Here is a 17163-nt window from a genome sequence, read left to right as displayed (position 1 = left end):
GAGTAAAAGCCTTTATTGCCAGCATCCTTGTTGTGCCTGTTCTAACAAACTCCAGGCTCCATAGTGAGACAGCCACCCACAGTTTCAGAAACGCAGCAAAAGGTAAAATGGAAGGTATAGGGCAAAACCCACCATTTGTCAAAATAGACCGCTAGATACAGTCAGCACCCCTGCAAACACACTTGAGGAGGGACGCACACGCACCCCAAGGCGTTTTGGGATCTAACTCGGTTGCGTTCGCCTAAAACACAACACAAACGCCAGCACAACACACGCTCCTGCTTGCTTAGGTTCTCTAGGAAAAGTCAGCCCGAGCCGTACGCTATTTCCCTCAGCAGCCACGATAAACTGACCTTGACGCTCGGAAGGCGCACGCTGCGCTGCCTGAAGCGGGGATGCCGGGTGCGGGGCGGAGGGATGCTCGGCGGGGAGCGGGCAGGGGCAGCGCCGCGCCGAGACCTCCCCGCGCTCGCGGGGAAGTTCATCAAGAGTGAAACACTCCAATAACAAATAATAAATAATAACAACGCACTGCAGTGACGGCGCTCGCATAGCCACGCTGTCAGCGGCACGTCATGAAGCTATTCGGGCATCCTGCTGGTAATTAAACGAAGCCTCATGTCGCGTCGTCGCGATATCGCGTCCCCCCCCCCCCCCCCAGGCACACGAAGTCGCCGCGGAGGGCCGCGGGACCCGCCGCCCGGCCCCGCCCGGCCCCTCACTAGTGGGGCCCCGATCGCCCCCCGACGGGGCGCTGCGCCGGGTGGCCCCGCAGCCGCGGCCCTGCCGCGGGCCGTCTCACGACGCCGGTCGGGGTGACCCCCCCCCCAGCCCCAGCCCCAGCCCCAGCCCGCGGGGGACGGCGGGCGCGCCCCCGGGCGTACTCACCCTCGGCCAAAGGCGAGGGCTGCACCAAAATGGCAGGCGGGCAGTAACTTCCCCGCGCCAGGGGCACGGGCGAAGTCGAGCCCCGTCGCTCACGCAGGGAGGGGGCTGCGGCCAGCCCCCAGCCAGCCACCTGCGCGGAGCTGCCGGGCACCGGTACCCCGCTCCCTCTCCGCAGTCGCCGTCACTGCCGCCGCCTCGCCTCCCCTCCCCGCCCCGCCGGACGCGCCAGCGGGCGCTGCTGCGGTGCCGGCGGCGGCAGCTCCCGCCGCGCCCCCGCCGCGCACCGGCACCTGCCCGGGCGCCGCCGGCCAATCGGCGAGGAGGGGCCGGGCGGGGGGCGGTGCGCGGGGGGCGCCGGCACGCGCGCCGGGTAGGAGGCGGGGGCGCGCGGGGGAGCGAGCCTGCGCGGGTCGCGGTACCGGGCGGGCCGGGCTGCAGCCCCGGCGGGGGGGGTGTCTGCCGAAGGGAGGGAGGGGCCGGCTGGTGCCAGCGGGGCGCCGTACCGGGGCCGCGGCCTGGCCCGCGCTGAGCCGCCGCCGTAGTGCGACCCGGCTGCTTGGTGCCCGCAGCCACCGCCGGCTGCCCTGCGCCGGGCTGGGCGCCCCTCCCGCGGCGGGGTTCGCCGTCCCCGTTTCTGCGTGCCTGTTTGACTTAACTGTGAAATAGCGGCAGCTGTTCGCGGCAAGGTGCGCGTTTTGTCTGGTCTCCGCTGAAGCGCCGTGCCCAGATTCGGTAAATCTTGGCGGGTTTGCGAGGAAAGCCTTTTCCGGGAGAATCTTTTTGCTGACGTTCATTTCACGGTGTTACAAACACGCTGCTTCACCAAACGTTCACCTCCGTGCTAACCCACGCTTGCCTCTGCTGGTACCGCCCTGGGAGGCAGACAGCACGCTTATTTCAGAACTGTAGGCAAAAAAAAAAAAAAGTATTCTGCGTGAAAGGTTATGTGGCACTTCCCAAACACACCTATAGGTAAACACATCTCTGGGTATTTCTCAAACAGAAGTAACTTGTTACTTCGTTAAATAAACACAAGAACCAGTCGTTTTCAGCAGGAACGTTTTTCAAGAGCAACGCGACGTGGCAGCAGATCAGGTACTGACTTCAACAAAAGGTCACTCGTTGCCTGTGTTAGAACAGTAACTGACAACAAGCACCGAGCATTTTTAATAACGGAAAAAACATCTGAGTAGAAATCCCTCCCCAATCTTCACTTCTAGCTGAAACCCTGAAATAAAGGTACGTTTTAAAATCAGCCACCGATATCAGTTAGCTATAATGCTTATGATGACACAACCAAGAGATCAAACAGGTAAAACTGTGCCCCAGTCCTCACACTCAAAGTTAGTAAGCTAATACTGAGATGAGTTCAAGAGTAATGTTTTGCCCTTGCCCCAATATTGTGCAATTAGGTACACTGAGAATTTACACCTTTCTCTGTAATATTTCACATTCTTCTCCACTGGAGACAAAGTGCTGGACTGGAGGCGCTTTTGTTTCACACCAGTGCAGTAATCAGCGTGTTTTTACTCTGCAACAGTTCTCCACGGGGAAGGTATTAACTTGTGGCACACTTACACCAGCCGTTAACAGCTGACAGAGTGTAGTAAGAGAGGAGAAAGAGAAGAACAATGCATAAGTGAGGAAATACTCCAACGGCCTTATGGATCGTGTGCTGGGCTTCTCTGTTTGCCTGCATCCCCTCCCTACTTGCTGGATGTCCTATTTGTCTTCATCTACAGGTTTTGGTGCCTCACTTGGAAAGAAATCAACTTCTCTTTGCATCTGTAGCAAGTATTTTCTAATGGATGCTACTCACAGTAAAAAAGCACCAACTAAAATCTCTTTTTCACCCCTACAGGCAGAATCATAACGCTTAGATGGATGAGACTGAGATATGCCAGGCTTTCCCTGCAATCACATTTGACACAGCCATTAAAAAATTAAAATAAGTATCTAAATAAGGATGCGGAACAAACAGAAGTCTAAGGAAGAGAAACTCTGCAGCCAAAGATGAGACCCGAGTGTCAGCATGAGAATTTTTGCCCTGTGAGCTAAACGTGCCTGGACAAGGTCCTGTGCAGCCTCCTGTAGGTGACCCTGCTTCGGCAGGGGGGTTGGACTAGATGACCCACAGATGTCCCTTCCAACCCCTACCATTCTGTGATTATGTGCCCAAACACCTTCCCACCCAGTGCGAGGGATACCGGCAGCAGTGGGGTGGTCATCAGGGTAAGGCGAATGCCCTGTGTGCTCATCTCGCTTCCTACAACTCTGAAATTCCCGGACCTCCTTGCGTTGACGACAGAGTTAGGTTAAGCTGCAGGCCGTGCGATCTTTCAGTGACAATAACCTCAGCATGGAAAGAACCGAAAAAGAAGTCAGACCCGTGAGTGTGCCTCTGTAGTACAGCAACCGTTCTGCCACATGGTGCTAAATAAGCTGCAGCATGGAAAAAATCTGGTAAAAAGTAGATAGCAGATCTATTAATAATGGGGTGCAGGACAAGAAAATACGTATTTTCTTGGTGGTGAGTTTCTCTTGTCACAATACAGCCTTTTTCACAAGAAAAAAGCCATCCAAATGTAGACTGAAATAAGCAGGGGGGGGGTTTGCTGGGAAAGCTCAGCGCTAAATCCAGTGGTGCGTGAGCTACACGTGGCTGCAGGGCTGCGGTGGCCAACAGGTGACTCCTCAGCCCGTCCCCAAGCTGTGCTGCATCAGCAGCCGGCTGCACTACTGCAAGGAGGGCAGGGCAGGGTGGACTGGGCGCTGGGGCCCATGGGACCCTGCCTCAGCCCGAGGAGGAGGTCCCACTCTGTAAAGAACTCCCCTCTGCTCTCAGCATCCATGGAACGGGGCTCGTGGCCATAGGGAAGATTTTTGGAGCGCAGTTCGTATGCTCAGGAGTTTTGGCCATCTTTCACAGGGCATACACTTGTCACAAAACCTGCAAATAAACTGGTTTCAGGGGAAATAAAATTTGCACTCACGTGGTATCCTGCAGAGGATGTACAGGCGGACGCAGAAAGAGAGCGTTAGCCAATGCGCTCTGTCCTGCTGGATTATTTGTTAACTGTCACAGACCACCCCAGGAGGACTTCGTGAAGTTTGTTGTTGAAGTGTCCCAACCTTTTCGATAAAGGAACAGTTTTTTAGTAAGGAAATTGGATATGCAAATGTGGACAGTACCTGCTGGAAAGCCACAAGACAGGGTGTTAGCCACAGGGACCAATTACAAATTTATTCCAGCCTATTGCTATCTCAGGGCAGAAAATAAAGACAGTAATAAGTAATTAAGCCTCTCTTGCTTTCAACCGATCTGTTAAGACCTCAGAGAGTTTCCACAAAATGTAGCGACCAATAATTTGATGGTAATAACTTGGAAGTCATTGTAACCTTTTACCTTAGGGTCTCGAAGAACTTCATAATACAAATTATTTTGTGAAGTGTGCATGCAAAACATGGAGTTCTATGATAATTCAGTTAAACTAGTGAAGTAATTCATAGCCCGTAAGCATATGAGAAAGCAGTGAAAGAGCTGAGAAGAATGGACAAATTTTTAATAGCATTTAATATGTACAGCATACAATGTGATACGGCATTTAGCCGTGACATTTCTTTGGAGATTTCAACAGACAGGTTCCCTGCCCTGCAAGCCTCACAATGTCTGGAGGAGCTCTCACAAATGTTAAGTGTGAAAAGAGAAAAAGGAAAGCTGAGAGAAGACAGAATTAGGATTATATACACATTAGTAAAGGAGACAGCTTGAAAAAGTTTTGCTATTTAACTAGCAGCAGAACTTACGCCTTTTTTTTTTTTTTTCCTCAAAGCTAACACTTTGAAAAGAAGCAAACATGGCAAAGTCTCACAACCGACATGGAAACACCAGCAGACAAACTGTAACTGATGCAGTGAAAAAGATTTGTGCAACCAGCGGGGGGAAGGCAACGAGGGGGTCTGTTTTTGTGGTGGTGGTGGTTTTGCGGTCAGTTTAAAGGCAACAAGAGGAATATGAGCTAGTAAGAAAGATGGTAGAGGAAAAAAAAAATAGGATGGCAAGTGGTAAGAGTGGGCAGAATAATCAGAGTGGGAATAAGTTTTAGAAGAGCACGTGCTGCTGACTGTGCTGCTTTTACTGCAGATACCCTCATTCATACAGGGTGCACAGATGCAAGCTGGAAGGTGTCTGCAGAAGCTGCTGCATGCAGAGAAATGAAGGCTCTTTCAGTGCTCTTTCAGTGCTCTTCCCTTATGCCTGCCACCAAATGCATACAGGTGAGGACAAGATTTAACTCCTACATTCCTGTGGGTAAAAATAAAAGTCTTAAAAATGTGTGGTGAGTTCTTCAGTTTCGCTGAAGAATGAACTTCTTCTTGTGACAGTGGCTGAAATACGCAAGGCAAGTGTCCTTCATCCCCAGGGTTGTTGGTTGTTTTTTTGTGTCTGTCGTCTTCTCCACTTAGCCTTACCTTTCATGCAAGAACTCGCTCTTGCTCATCAATCCAAGGACAAGCAGCAGCAGGAGGGATGTGGTCCGCTGAAGTTTTTCTTTGGATCTTCATTTAAGTCGTGTGCAAAGTGGCGCTGAGGGTGCAGTAGCGTCTTTGATATGGTTCAGCGCTGCTCTCTTCTTTACAAATTAAAAAAAAAATGAGAAAAAGCTGTGTGGTGCCCAGAGGAAGAAGAAGAAAAACCATACAAGTCTCCAGCTGACCAGGAAAATGCTCATGTTAAGACAGCTTTGACTTCACAGATTCAAGCGCTGAACAAACAGGAGCGAGTGTTGGTTTAGCTCTTGTTCTCTTGTGTTCAGTGATATTTTCTTTCAGCCTCATTTGATTTCTTTGAATCAGAATCAACGTGTGGCTGCGAAATTTTGGGTTTAAAACAAACCCATCTAAAACGACTTTGCCTGCAGTTGCTTCTAGAGTTATTCTCTTTTGATTTTACTGGTTCAACTTTCTAGCACTGTTAAAAAATGTTTGTTTGCCTTTAAACATAATTTTTTCTTAATGCCTCTGATGCCTAGAGCCAGATTACAGTCAAGCAGGTTGTTTTTCATAGAAAGACCTATTAAATGCTTTTCTTATTCAAATAAATTGAGCTTTTTCATTATTTGAAATTAATAAAAATTAAAATTCAGAAGCCGTCATCAACCCAACTGCCTTGGGCTAAAGCTGAGAAATGAAGACGATGGTGTTAAGTGCTTTCCCCCCCTTATAACTCTATGTAAACTGTCCTCAGATGCAGAGAGTATATATTACAATAATGTCTGCTTATATTTTACAAGAAAAATCACATCAATAATGTAACAAATCCTCATGAACAGTCTTAAAAATCCTAGGCAGTACAAACCCAGTGAATTCCTTTAAGCAACATTAGTCAAAATTAAAATACTTAATATTAACTTCTTATATTTTAGCATATACTGAATAAAACAGTTTTCAGAAATTCTTCTATTTTTGAAAGAAACCCTAATCCGGAGAGTAATTTCTGCATGGAAATGGGGTCAATAAAACCATCTGAGCAGAGTTTTCCAACCTTATATTTGGGGGATATAGGATTTAACCACTTCTGAGGCACAGACAAAAGGTGAGCTTGCTCACGTTTTTCCCCTGCCTGTAGACCATGGGATGGAAATAGGTACAATTTCATCCACACAAATGTTTACACATTTAGAAAACTTTTATGCAGTTATCTTATGTCAAGTCCCTACTTCTGTGATATTCATCTGTTTAGTATTAGTATCACATGGCTGAGGAGAAAATGGATGTTGTGAACAGCAAAAACCCCTGGTGATAGTGAGGCAACTGCTTTGCGAGTGACACAGGCTAGTTCATGAACATTTCTGAGCCAAGGAAGCAGAGCATATTAATTAGACACACTGACCAGTAAGATTTGCTCAGGCATAGCAGTAACAGACATTCTGAGAAATTTGTCTGTATAGCGCATCTAGCAGTGATGGACACTAAAATAAAAATTATCAAGGAAAAGTTATTTCCCTGATGACTCTTTCATCAGGTGGTTTCTCTGTTGCCAAACCCAAAGCTTAGAGACAAACTCATAGCGAAAATAGTTATGGCAATTAAAAGAATGCTGCCTGCCAGCACCCCTTTCCAGAAAAGAACTGAGTCAAAGTATTACGAAAGTAGATGTGTCAGATGCTGGCACATCTAATCATGTTATTGTTTGACATGTTCTTGCACAACCTCTCACATGCCTTGATTATGCTCAGTACCCTTTGAGCTGTGCTCTGTACAACCCCATAGAAAACACATTGTGCTTGTTTCAAAGAGCTTACCCCATGAAAGCTCTAATTCCCCTCCCTGGATTTTCTATAATCAGTTTTTTCCTTGGTGTTTTCTCACATACAAAGAAAAATTCAGCTTATTTAACTTACCCCCAAAAGAGCATGGGATGTACTGGAGCAGGATTAGATCTGTCACAAGCTGCCAAAATGACCGTGTGGTTTTACGCAAACCAAATCCTCCAGGAATTGTCCCAAATCCACACAAGTTTCTTTTTTTTCTATATCTGCCTTGGGACCTCACATCAGCCGTTTTACTTTTCCATCTTGATTTAAAGGTATTGTGTCTGACAGGACCATGTCACTTATTTCACCTTGGTTCATCCTCATTGCAAACTAGACTTCAGGAATTTATCATTCTTGTAGTCCCTATGAGAACCACCTTTCCAATTTGGAAACTGGAGTATACCAGACCTCCAGAAGACCTGGGACCGGATGACATCTGCCCTCTTTCTCTGCTCAGCTCTGAAACTCTCAGCTGTCAGACCAATAGGGCGTGCCACTCCAGACAAATATTTATATCCTGAACTTCATTTCCTTATGCAGGTTCCTAGTCAGTGTATAAAAATACAGTCACTGTGATTTTGAAACCCAAAATACATCTATTAATTAAGAATTTAAGAAGAAAGACTGGTCTCTAATTGCACAGCTCAAACTGTTCATTTTCCTATGGGTGCCAATTATTATTGTTCTCCTAGTGGCATCTCTGCTGTAGGCTGTGGGTTAATGAAGAAAGCTGAGTAAACAGTGTATATAAAATATCTGTGAATCATTAACAAAGTCATTAAAACAATTTTAGATTATTTGTACTGAAATAGGGTCTAGCACAGAGAATGTTAGTCTTCTTGTGCCCAAGCAGTCCGTGGTACCAGGAATAGAAAGCTCTGCAGTCAAGTCTTAATCCAACGATCTTCCTGACAAAATGACCCTTTGACATCCACTTCGGAAGCCCTCGGTTGTTTTCTTGTGGTCATTCTTACAAGGAATTATTCTGATGCATCAGCTGTTTACCAACAAGCAGCTTGGTGGCAGGAAAGATGCCCGTGACCCCCGCGGCAGGGTTTGGCAGGGCTGACAGGCTGGCGGCCCAGGAGGGCAAGCATTGGACCCTAACTGCAAAACAAATACAAAGTTGCAGACCAATGTTCATTTAGTTTAAATACACTTAAGCATGAGCATGGCCATCGATGGCCTTCTCGAGCGAGTGAGTTTTCCACGTGTTGGTACCAGCGTGCTGCCATTGTCCAGGTCCTCCTTGTATGCAAAACCATTTAGATCAGGCCTCCATCACCATGCAATTAAGCTGTTACAGCCATCATTGCTCAATGGCTTGATTTCTGGAACAGCAGATGGCCCACAGCTCTTACTGGAGAATTCAGCCCTTTTTATTTCAGTGCTTCTGGTTCTGTAGATTTATGTCCTTGTGCCCGAAGAGCAAAGCTGGAGTGGCCCTGTGGTGGCATCTGAAATGCAGCCCCACTCCTATTCCCACACCTGGTGCAGAAAAGTGAGAAATTCACTTTCCTTTAAACTGCCTTTGGTGAAGGTCATTCATTTTTCTTTTTCTTTGAAAGTGCTATGGAATGTAATCCTTGAAAAAACAAGCCCACTCGATTATGTACTGTTGTGGTAGAAGAGAAGAGACAATAAAGTTTCCACAGCAACTATTAGTGGTGACCCAGTATACATTATAAGCACTATGTGACTTCATTACTTCTAAACCATTCGATGGTCTGTATTAAATAACATTAACAGGAACAGATTCAGTTATAGTTTTAATACCAAATCCCAGTTGACGTACTTGATGTAAATAGCTTTACTGCAAGCTATAATTCTTTCAAAAAAAAACAAACCCCAAACAAAACAGCAAATGAAATGTCAGGCCAAAGTTGCTCTAAGACTTCAGCTTTTATATCTAAGGTTCATTCGTTTTGCTTGAAGCTATATTGTCCTTTCTTGCAATTCAATCTTACCTCTACTGGATGCATAATTATAAAAAAAAAAATCTTCATATCAAGTACCAAACAATTGAAAAGTGCGTCATCCTTGAAGGCATTACCAAGGCTCCTCATTCGGTGGAGGTGGATATTTTGCCAGTGGAGAAGCGAAAGGGGAATACAAAGGGATAAGCTGACAAGATTCAGGATCCCTGTAGCCCCTAGACACAGCTTTATCTGTGAAGTCAGGTTCTCTGAACGAAAGGTGGTGCAGATAAGGATGAATTCTCAATAAGGAGCGAGATGGAAATACATAGAGTTTTACCAGTTGTGTGGGTAATAAAATTGCTTTAGTCTGTTGAGCAAGTCCGGTTCAGGAGCAGGACATCTGCATCAGCTTCTGTGGTCAGCTTTAGGACCTGAACATCCTTTCCAACTTATAGAGAAAATTATAGAGGGCCAGGTACACAGACTCATGCAAGGTATCTCAAACCTCAGGAGCTCAAGGAACGGCAAAAGAGAAATTTGATGGAGGGATCCATTCGCCTAATCTTCCCTGGAGCATTCAATACTCTAGAGCATAAGATCCTTCTGTCCAGATAAAAAAAGTTCTGTAGGTTTCAGGGGAATCTGCTAAAACTTTTAAAATCTATTCCTGATTGGTTGTGGCTAATATGGCACCTTAACCAAGATATCCCTCACGTGTGGTGACACACACCGATTAATTGTCTCTCCAGGCTCATCCAGTAGCTCTTTAAAGTCATTACATGAACATATAAAATTACATCATCTCTAATTTAATTTTCTCATCTCTGTTTATACCATGCCCAATACGTTATGAGAGATGGTATGGTAATAAAAAGTGATGGGAGAGAATTCAGTGATTCCCACAGGCAGAAAATAAACTCATGCTTACTTTGCAGGACTATTACTCACACACAGGATAACTTTGAATAATAAATTTAAGTAATGTGAATGGTTGGCTTCAGCAATACAAGAACAAAGCAACAGTGAAATAGTCCAGGTACTGGTTGAGATCAGCTCATCTAGAAGCAGCTGAACCCAGGAAAGATGAAATTGTAAAGGTGTATATGGGGAAAAAAAAAAAAATCCCTAAAAACACTGCCAAGAGCTGTCAGCAACAGCAAACTCATTTCACAGGAGTTACACATCATTTTCTGAGAGATCATAACACTGTTTCGGAGCAATCTGATTCCTCCCTGCTATTCTACTCCAACATCACAGGATTGTCTTTTTGCTAAGAGACTCCATCTCAAGGTGGGAAACAATACGCTGGTCTTCTTACAGAAACTCCAACAGCAGCAGGACACTGCAGTGCAGCTCTGCAGCCCAACACAGCCCTCATATGACCACGTTGCACAGGCTGGAGCAGGAAGTTCAGTGTCTCAGTCCTTTCTTCCAGGTCCATGATGACACGGGCTCAGCATATAAAAGGTCTTCTGAGGCTCTAGGGTAGACGGCAAGGCTGACTATTCCTCTGCAGCTCCCCTGCCATGGCCCCAGCAGGAGACATTGCTTCGTAAAGGTATTGCTTACATGTGGAGCCAGTGCTGAGAGGTGCCACACAGTCAGAAACTATCTGCATTCTGCTATAGAAGTATGCTGCTCTCTTCAACATTTTCTTAATGTTTGGTATGATTTTCATTTTAAAGTAAATACAATCAGACCCAGACACTTTGCAGTGCATCCTACAGACACCAAGGAAAGGAGAGAATAAACTCTATGTTGGAAATGGCAGTCACATCCTTTTCTACAAGAAAATGAGAAGAGACTATGTGATGAGAATGATACCCGAGTCTGTTATCAGGGAGACTACATTTGAAACAGCGACACCAACAAAGCGAGTCTCAGACAACTTCTGTATTGTCTGGGTGTGATTACTTTGGTAGTTCTTCTCCTAAATGCCCATTCCTTGTCTTGCAGGGTCTGAACATGCAAATTACTCCACCCCTCACTGCCTATACTGTACAAAATGTATTATGGATGAGAGATATAATTTCAAGGCAGAAATAATTTCTTCAGGAAATATGGGCCAATTACTTTCCAATTTTTTCATGCAACTATGTTTATTATTTTGCTTATTATTATTTTGAAGATTTTTGAATGCTTTCCTGTTACATTACACCTTACACGTTCATTCAGAAGATTAACTTGCTTGAGTTGCAGCAATCATTTTATATGTGCAGATAGTTTCTTCTTACCTTGCTGAATATTCAAGTGTATTTTTCAGCTACTGGCTACTAAAACTCTGGTTCTCAAATTAAATTGTCCTTTTTCCCCTGTCAGGACCGACAAATGTAACATATACCTACTATTCATTAGCTTTTTAATAAATGGCATAATAAAGGGCAGCAGCAAAGAACCCAGCAACAAACCAAACAACTGTTCTTGCACTCTAACTATGGAGATAAATCGAATTTTTTTTTGCGCAATAAATCTTCATGAAAACCACTAATTTAAGTCTTTGGCCTGCTTCCTCCCTCTACTGGTCTGAAACAGAATCTTTGCTATAGGAAATACCAAGATTTTCCATATTAAAATCTGACATTTGTATACAGTGAAGAAAGCACAATGCCCCTGGAGTTCATTCTCTGCGATACTAACGAATCGCATGCCACTGTAGTTCATGGACAAGGACAACAGACATCTTCAATCATCAGGCCATATTTAAGCTATTTCTTCTTAAAATACCTCCTTCCTGTAGGGATTTAATCTTGAATAGTCATGGGATAGCATGAGAGTTAATCACAAATCCATGATTAATACGTCATCCTGAACCTCATTCAAGTGACAAGTGTGAGTTAGTGTTTGAAGTTTGCTCTCTCCTAAGCAAAATGCAACACATGAATGGGAAAAGGTGGGGGACAATTGCTATTTTAAACGTATTGTAATGGCAAGCACAACACAAAGTCTCTGAGGCTGGGAGTTTCTTGTTTAAGAGAAGCCAGTCTGGGAGGATGCTGCATTCAAATGACATTGCCACTGTCTTCCTCCTCAGTCATGTTTCTCACTGCTTGGGCAGCCACATAGTGAGCTATCTTAAGGAACTAGCCTGGCTAAAGTATGCCTTTCGATATACCTCTGAAAAAGTTATTTTTTAGCTAGCAACTTGCATTTCAGTCAGTGAGCATGAATCACAGTCTGATCACAGTTCTGACATCTCCAGATTCTCCATTTTTCTTAATACAGACTTAATTTGACCTACCACATTTCCCGTGCTCTCCTTCCAGAAGGAGTTGATCACTCTGTCCCTAGTTTATCTTTGCTTTGTGCCTGAGGCGTCCTTTAACCTGCAGTGCCAACACACAGGAAAGCACGCCAACACTGAAGCCCACCTGCGTGCTCTGCTGGATCACAGAAACCTGTATTCCCATGGGATGCGGGGGAATGGGCTGGTACAGATCATGCTTAGACATACCCTGGACATCCATCTTCCTTGTGATCCCTTCCTCTAAACTATGGAAGAAATATTGATTTTCAGCGTGACTCATTGACAAGGTCTTACCTCACTGTTTGCCACTGATGAAGGTTGGAGTTACTGTCTTCCTCCACCCACAGCAAGAAAACCAGATGATCGCCTTCAGAGCTAAACTCTCCAGAGGCCAGCGTAGGTGGCTGCTGCACCCCAGCAAGTAGCCACTCCACAGCACCGAGATGCTGAGGTTTGTATCCCTGGAGCAGCAATCCACTACATTTACCCAAGCAGTGGATCAGGGAGAGCGGAGCCACAGGGGAAGTTTCCCAGGTCCAGGCACATCACAGAGCTGTTTGCATGGAGAGCCCAGATTCATTTCTGCGCTGCAGGTTGCTTTGCTTTTACTAGTGCTACCTCAGCAAACACAGTTGTTCAGGGCCTATAAAATTAATGGCTTTAGGGTTTCTTTTTCCCACCACAGCCTAGCAGCCTGCAGCTTTGAGTGCAGAAAAGTGGGGGGTGGGGAGAGATTACCAAAAGTAAATGCAAAAAATATCAGCTTGTAAGCACCATTAGGCTTGATGACAATGTGAAATGTTTGCTGAGGAGCTCAGAGAAAAGGAAGAGAAGAGGAGCAGATACTTGAAAGTGAGGAAGTATATAACCTTGCTGTCAAAGGAAAAAAGACTGTTAAGATAGAAGAAAGAAGCCAAGCTCAGCGTCAAGGATGGCTGAGCAAGTGTTGAAAGCTAATCACAATTTGGAAAGTTAGCCAGGAGTCTGAGGCAGGAAAAAAACAGAGAAGACCACGAGCAGCAGAATTAGGTAGTAAGAGAGCATGTCTTAATGGAAATATTTCACACACTCATTTGTGGGGCTTTCTGGCCTCTAAATAGGCACAAATGAGCAAAGGTACAAAGGGTGCCTGTCTCTAGGTCAGGCTCTTGTTATTTGCCACTGATGCTGAGGCACACACAAGAGGTGTCAGCCCATGCTACCACCTCAGAGTACCACCACCGCCACCCAGCCTCACCTCCCCTCCCCAAAGACCTCAGGCTGCTCCCACCCCAGGGAGTGGAGGAAGCTACCCAGGACCATCACAACCTGCAAACCCTGGTATTTCTCCTGTTAGCTGCAGTACCTGATGCATAGACCCCATGCAGCAGGACTGGGGTGTGCAGTCTTCCTCTAGAAGAGCAGAGGAGACAGGTACAGGCTGGGGCTGCACTGAGGAGCTGGGGGATTTTTCTAGCCCAGGTGTTGCACTCCTAAATCTAAGTTTCTGTTGCTGCGTTAAAAAGAACCAGTTAAACCTGAAGGGCAGGCACCACACCCTTCTGGCCTCAGCAGGGCCACAATCTCACCTCCCAGCTATATGATGAAAAGTACTCAGGCTGTATGGGTTCAGTTAAAAACCAGTACATGAGAGTTTATTTGAAAACCATTATGGACCCCTGTGTTCTTTCTCACTGCTTGGTTTGATAAGGGCAGTGACACATCCTAACAAAGTGCCCAGGCTATATAGGGAGATATTTAGTTTTCTGTTCCCTCTAACGCATTTAATCTCACGTGGTACGTCTCTTCATGCTATGATGAAATGGGTGGGCAAGAAAGCAAGAGGAGCAGGCTCTGATTCCTCCAAAATCTCCCCAAATGGAGCAGTTTCTCAGAAGGGGAAATGGTCTTGTGTGAGGAATGGATGTGGCTTTGCCATGAGACAGGGTAAGAGAGACGAGGATTGCAGTGGGTGCCAAATCCTTCGTTATCCACCCAGGCAGTCAGGACAAGGCTTTGATTTCTCTGCAAGTGCTGGCTGCGTTAAAGCTGCCGATTGCGCTGGTGTACTCACTGCAGTGCTTAAATAGAGCAACTGGGCACCGTCTGCACAGAGCTCATGAGTGAAACCCACCCCCTGTCCTGGGTACATGCACAGACACAGGATCTGGGCGGGAGCCAGCTGGGAGAGGAGAAGGGAAATGCCACCAGAGCTGGTTGTGCCCGGGGAAGAGACGTGCTGTGACCAGGGAGGGATGTGCTCAGTGTGTCTGTGGGAGCAAAGAGCCACGAGCTACCAAGTCGGAGAAGCAAGAACTGTGAGCATGGCTCAGATGGGTCCCAAAAAAAAGCCCTGGCACAAAATAAAATGCACCCAGAGCTTCTTTCTTGGCTGCCAATTGCTCATTTCTCTTCATCCAATTAGAGATGTTTAATCCCGCCAGTTTAATACCCTCTTCGATTTACGATGGCTGGAAGGACCCACGTCCTCTCGCCAACTTAACTTCTGATCATCGTTTGGTCTCTTGCCCTGGATCAACTCCTGTTCACGCTGCACACCTCAGCCTCGGACCACCAGCAGCTCACTCGGGTGTTACTCCGGTTCAGCCATGGGTTTCAATGGCATCTGCACTGGCGTCAAACAGACATAACAAAGCGGTGGATCAACTCCGTCATTCCTCACCGTCTGCTCGGGCTGCAGAGCGGGTGCTGGCCCAAAGCTGCCCTTCGCAGGCCAGACCCTCTGCACTTCACAGGATTGGACCCAACCTCATCTTCTCAGCAGCTTCAGTGTGCTTCTGTCTCTCCTCTCTCAGCTTTCTCCAGCCCATCTTGCATTTGGAAATTCCCTAACACAATGCTGAGCAGAACTGCAAAGTCTTAAAAAAAAAAAAGAAAAAGGCAAGCTGAGGGAGAAGGAAATAAACCAGATCCCATTTCCAGGCACGGCTTAAAGCTGCTTGCCATCAGACCCTGACAGTGCTCATGTCATGTCTGTTGTCTGCTTACTTCTTGAATTCCCTCTACAAGTTTCTCTAGTCAGAGGAAAATAAAAATGAAGAGCAGCACTGATGTGTACATGCTCTGAAGAGGGCAGGGACAAAGTCCTCTGCAAGATTTTAAAAATAGGTGTGCTGCACAGGGTACAGAGAGGTAGACTACAAGTTTCTTTCCCCTACATGCAGCTTCTGTAGGCACTTTGAATGCTGGTAGTGTCACCACATGATTTACTGTATGTATTTAACAAGGATGGCAAGGCGCACTGCTAGGTGACTGTCAAAATGCAAGGATTTCATGGTTTGGGATCATTATCTAATCCAACACAGCGAAAAAAAATCATACAGCTTTTGCCTTAATCATTTACACAGTTTCCTGACATATTTGTAGAAGAAAAAAATTAACACGTCATCAGTTACCGCAGATCAATCTGATGCATGACAGCTTAAGAACAGGGAACACAGTGGGGATGTGTTAGTGTTTGACTGGGAATTTTCCCTTTTCAAATCATCCTTCTAAGCTTCCTGGAAACGACTATAATATACACAAGTCTCATGGTTTTTTATCTCCTTCCTTAAAATAACAGAAACTATGCACAATATCACAAACTCTTTAATCAATAAAGCACACAATTAACAACCGATTTATGTGTTTTGTCTGCAATTTTCAGCAGCAGCAGCTTTAGTGGAGACTATTGCACAGTCTTGGCTTGGTTAGAAAAATCAGATTTTCCAAGACAGTTGCAATTAACTGAAAGTTGTTCCTGTTAGCTGTAAAGGTTTCTCAGCTCTGCCTACCAAGAAAAAGGCATTCAGAATTATAAGGAGATGATATCCAATTCATTTAAAGAAGTTTGTATTACAGGTTAGTAGAAGGCTGTACAAGGCCAATTAAATTTCTTACTGGCATTAAGACAGAAACAACTTTTGTGATAGGAATTCGATAGCGTTATATTTAGATAGTTATTTTGCACTTAAAATACATCAGTGGAAAATGGAAAATACTCCAGTTACAAAGTACTCAACTAATCCATAGTAAAAATGAGAAATACACCCAGGAAATTTACTTTGAAAATACACACTGGACTCAGTAATTCTTCGCAGTCACCAGTGGACTATACTGCACAGGGAATTTTGATTTCTGTGCCTTAATCCTAGGCTACAGAGTAACAGCTGGATTACTGAGAAACTCCATCCAGCACGTACATTGCAGAGACTGACAACAATATTCTTCCCGGGACTTTGGTAGACCTGCAGCAATGTACCCAGCACTAATGTTGGGTTACCTGCACACCACAGCCAGCCCCAGATCTGGGTTTGTTTTAACGGATCTCTGAAGTTTATATTACTTTTGTAAAGTAGCAGACATAGTAGGCCTGATTCCTACCCATAGATAGGTCCAGGGTATCAGTGAAGTTGGCCTGGTTTAAGTGGGAAGAGATGTCTTCTACTTTGGTGCACCACACACTTCTAGAAGAAATAAAGGAAGTTCCCTCACCTGCCTCATTTTAAAAAAGAATCACGTCATGGGGTGTTGGAGAACAGCAGATGGCATCTGGAAGAGGAAATTGATTATTCCTATTATTAGTGGGCAGAAAAATTATTTCTGCAGATCTTTGCAGGGCATGTACAAAGACACTCTCAAGATGTGTTTGCACTAACTGTAATAGAAAGCCTCCTCCCACCCCCCTCTACCAAAAATGAAATGACAATTCCAACAGAATATTCAGAGGAATGCAATTGTCAGGGGGGGGGAGAAAATTATTAGTCTCCAAATTCTGTTGTAATAGGACAGGGATTCTCTTCAACTCTGGAAACTT

General features: G+C 45.5%; 1 protein-coding gene across 3 annotated transcripts in view; it reads right to left on the bottom strand.

Annotated features, from left to right (window-relative positions):
- MYRIP (myosin VIIA and Rab interacting protein) overlaps positions 1-1662 on the bottom strand; it is a 232531-nt gene extending 230869 nt beyond the window's left edge. Inside the window, exon 1 of one of the 3 annotated variants that reach the window (XM_075418805.1) lies at positions 1545-1662. The gene's annotated coding sequence lies outside the window, so the exon portion shown is untranslated. Of the gene's footprint in view, positions 1-888; positions 1125-1544 lie in introns of those variants that run through there. The other 2 variants (XM_075418806.1, XM_075418804.1) reach the window with 2 other exon arrangements.
- Between the last annotated feature and the right edge of the window lie 15501 nt (positions 1663-17163).

The sequence above is a fragment of the Opisthocomus hoazin genome, chromosome 4 (genome assembly GCF_030867145.1).
Source record: "Opisthocomus hoazin isolate bOpiHoa1 chromosome 4, bOpiHoa1.hap1, whole genome shotgun sequence".
Lineage (NCBI taxonomy): Eukaryota > Metazoa > Chordata > Aves > Opisthocomiformes > Opisthocomidae > Opisthocomus > Opisthocomus hoazin.
This window is presented reverse-complemented; position numbering and strand designations above follow the sequence as displayed.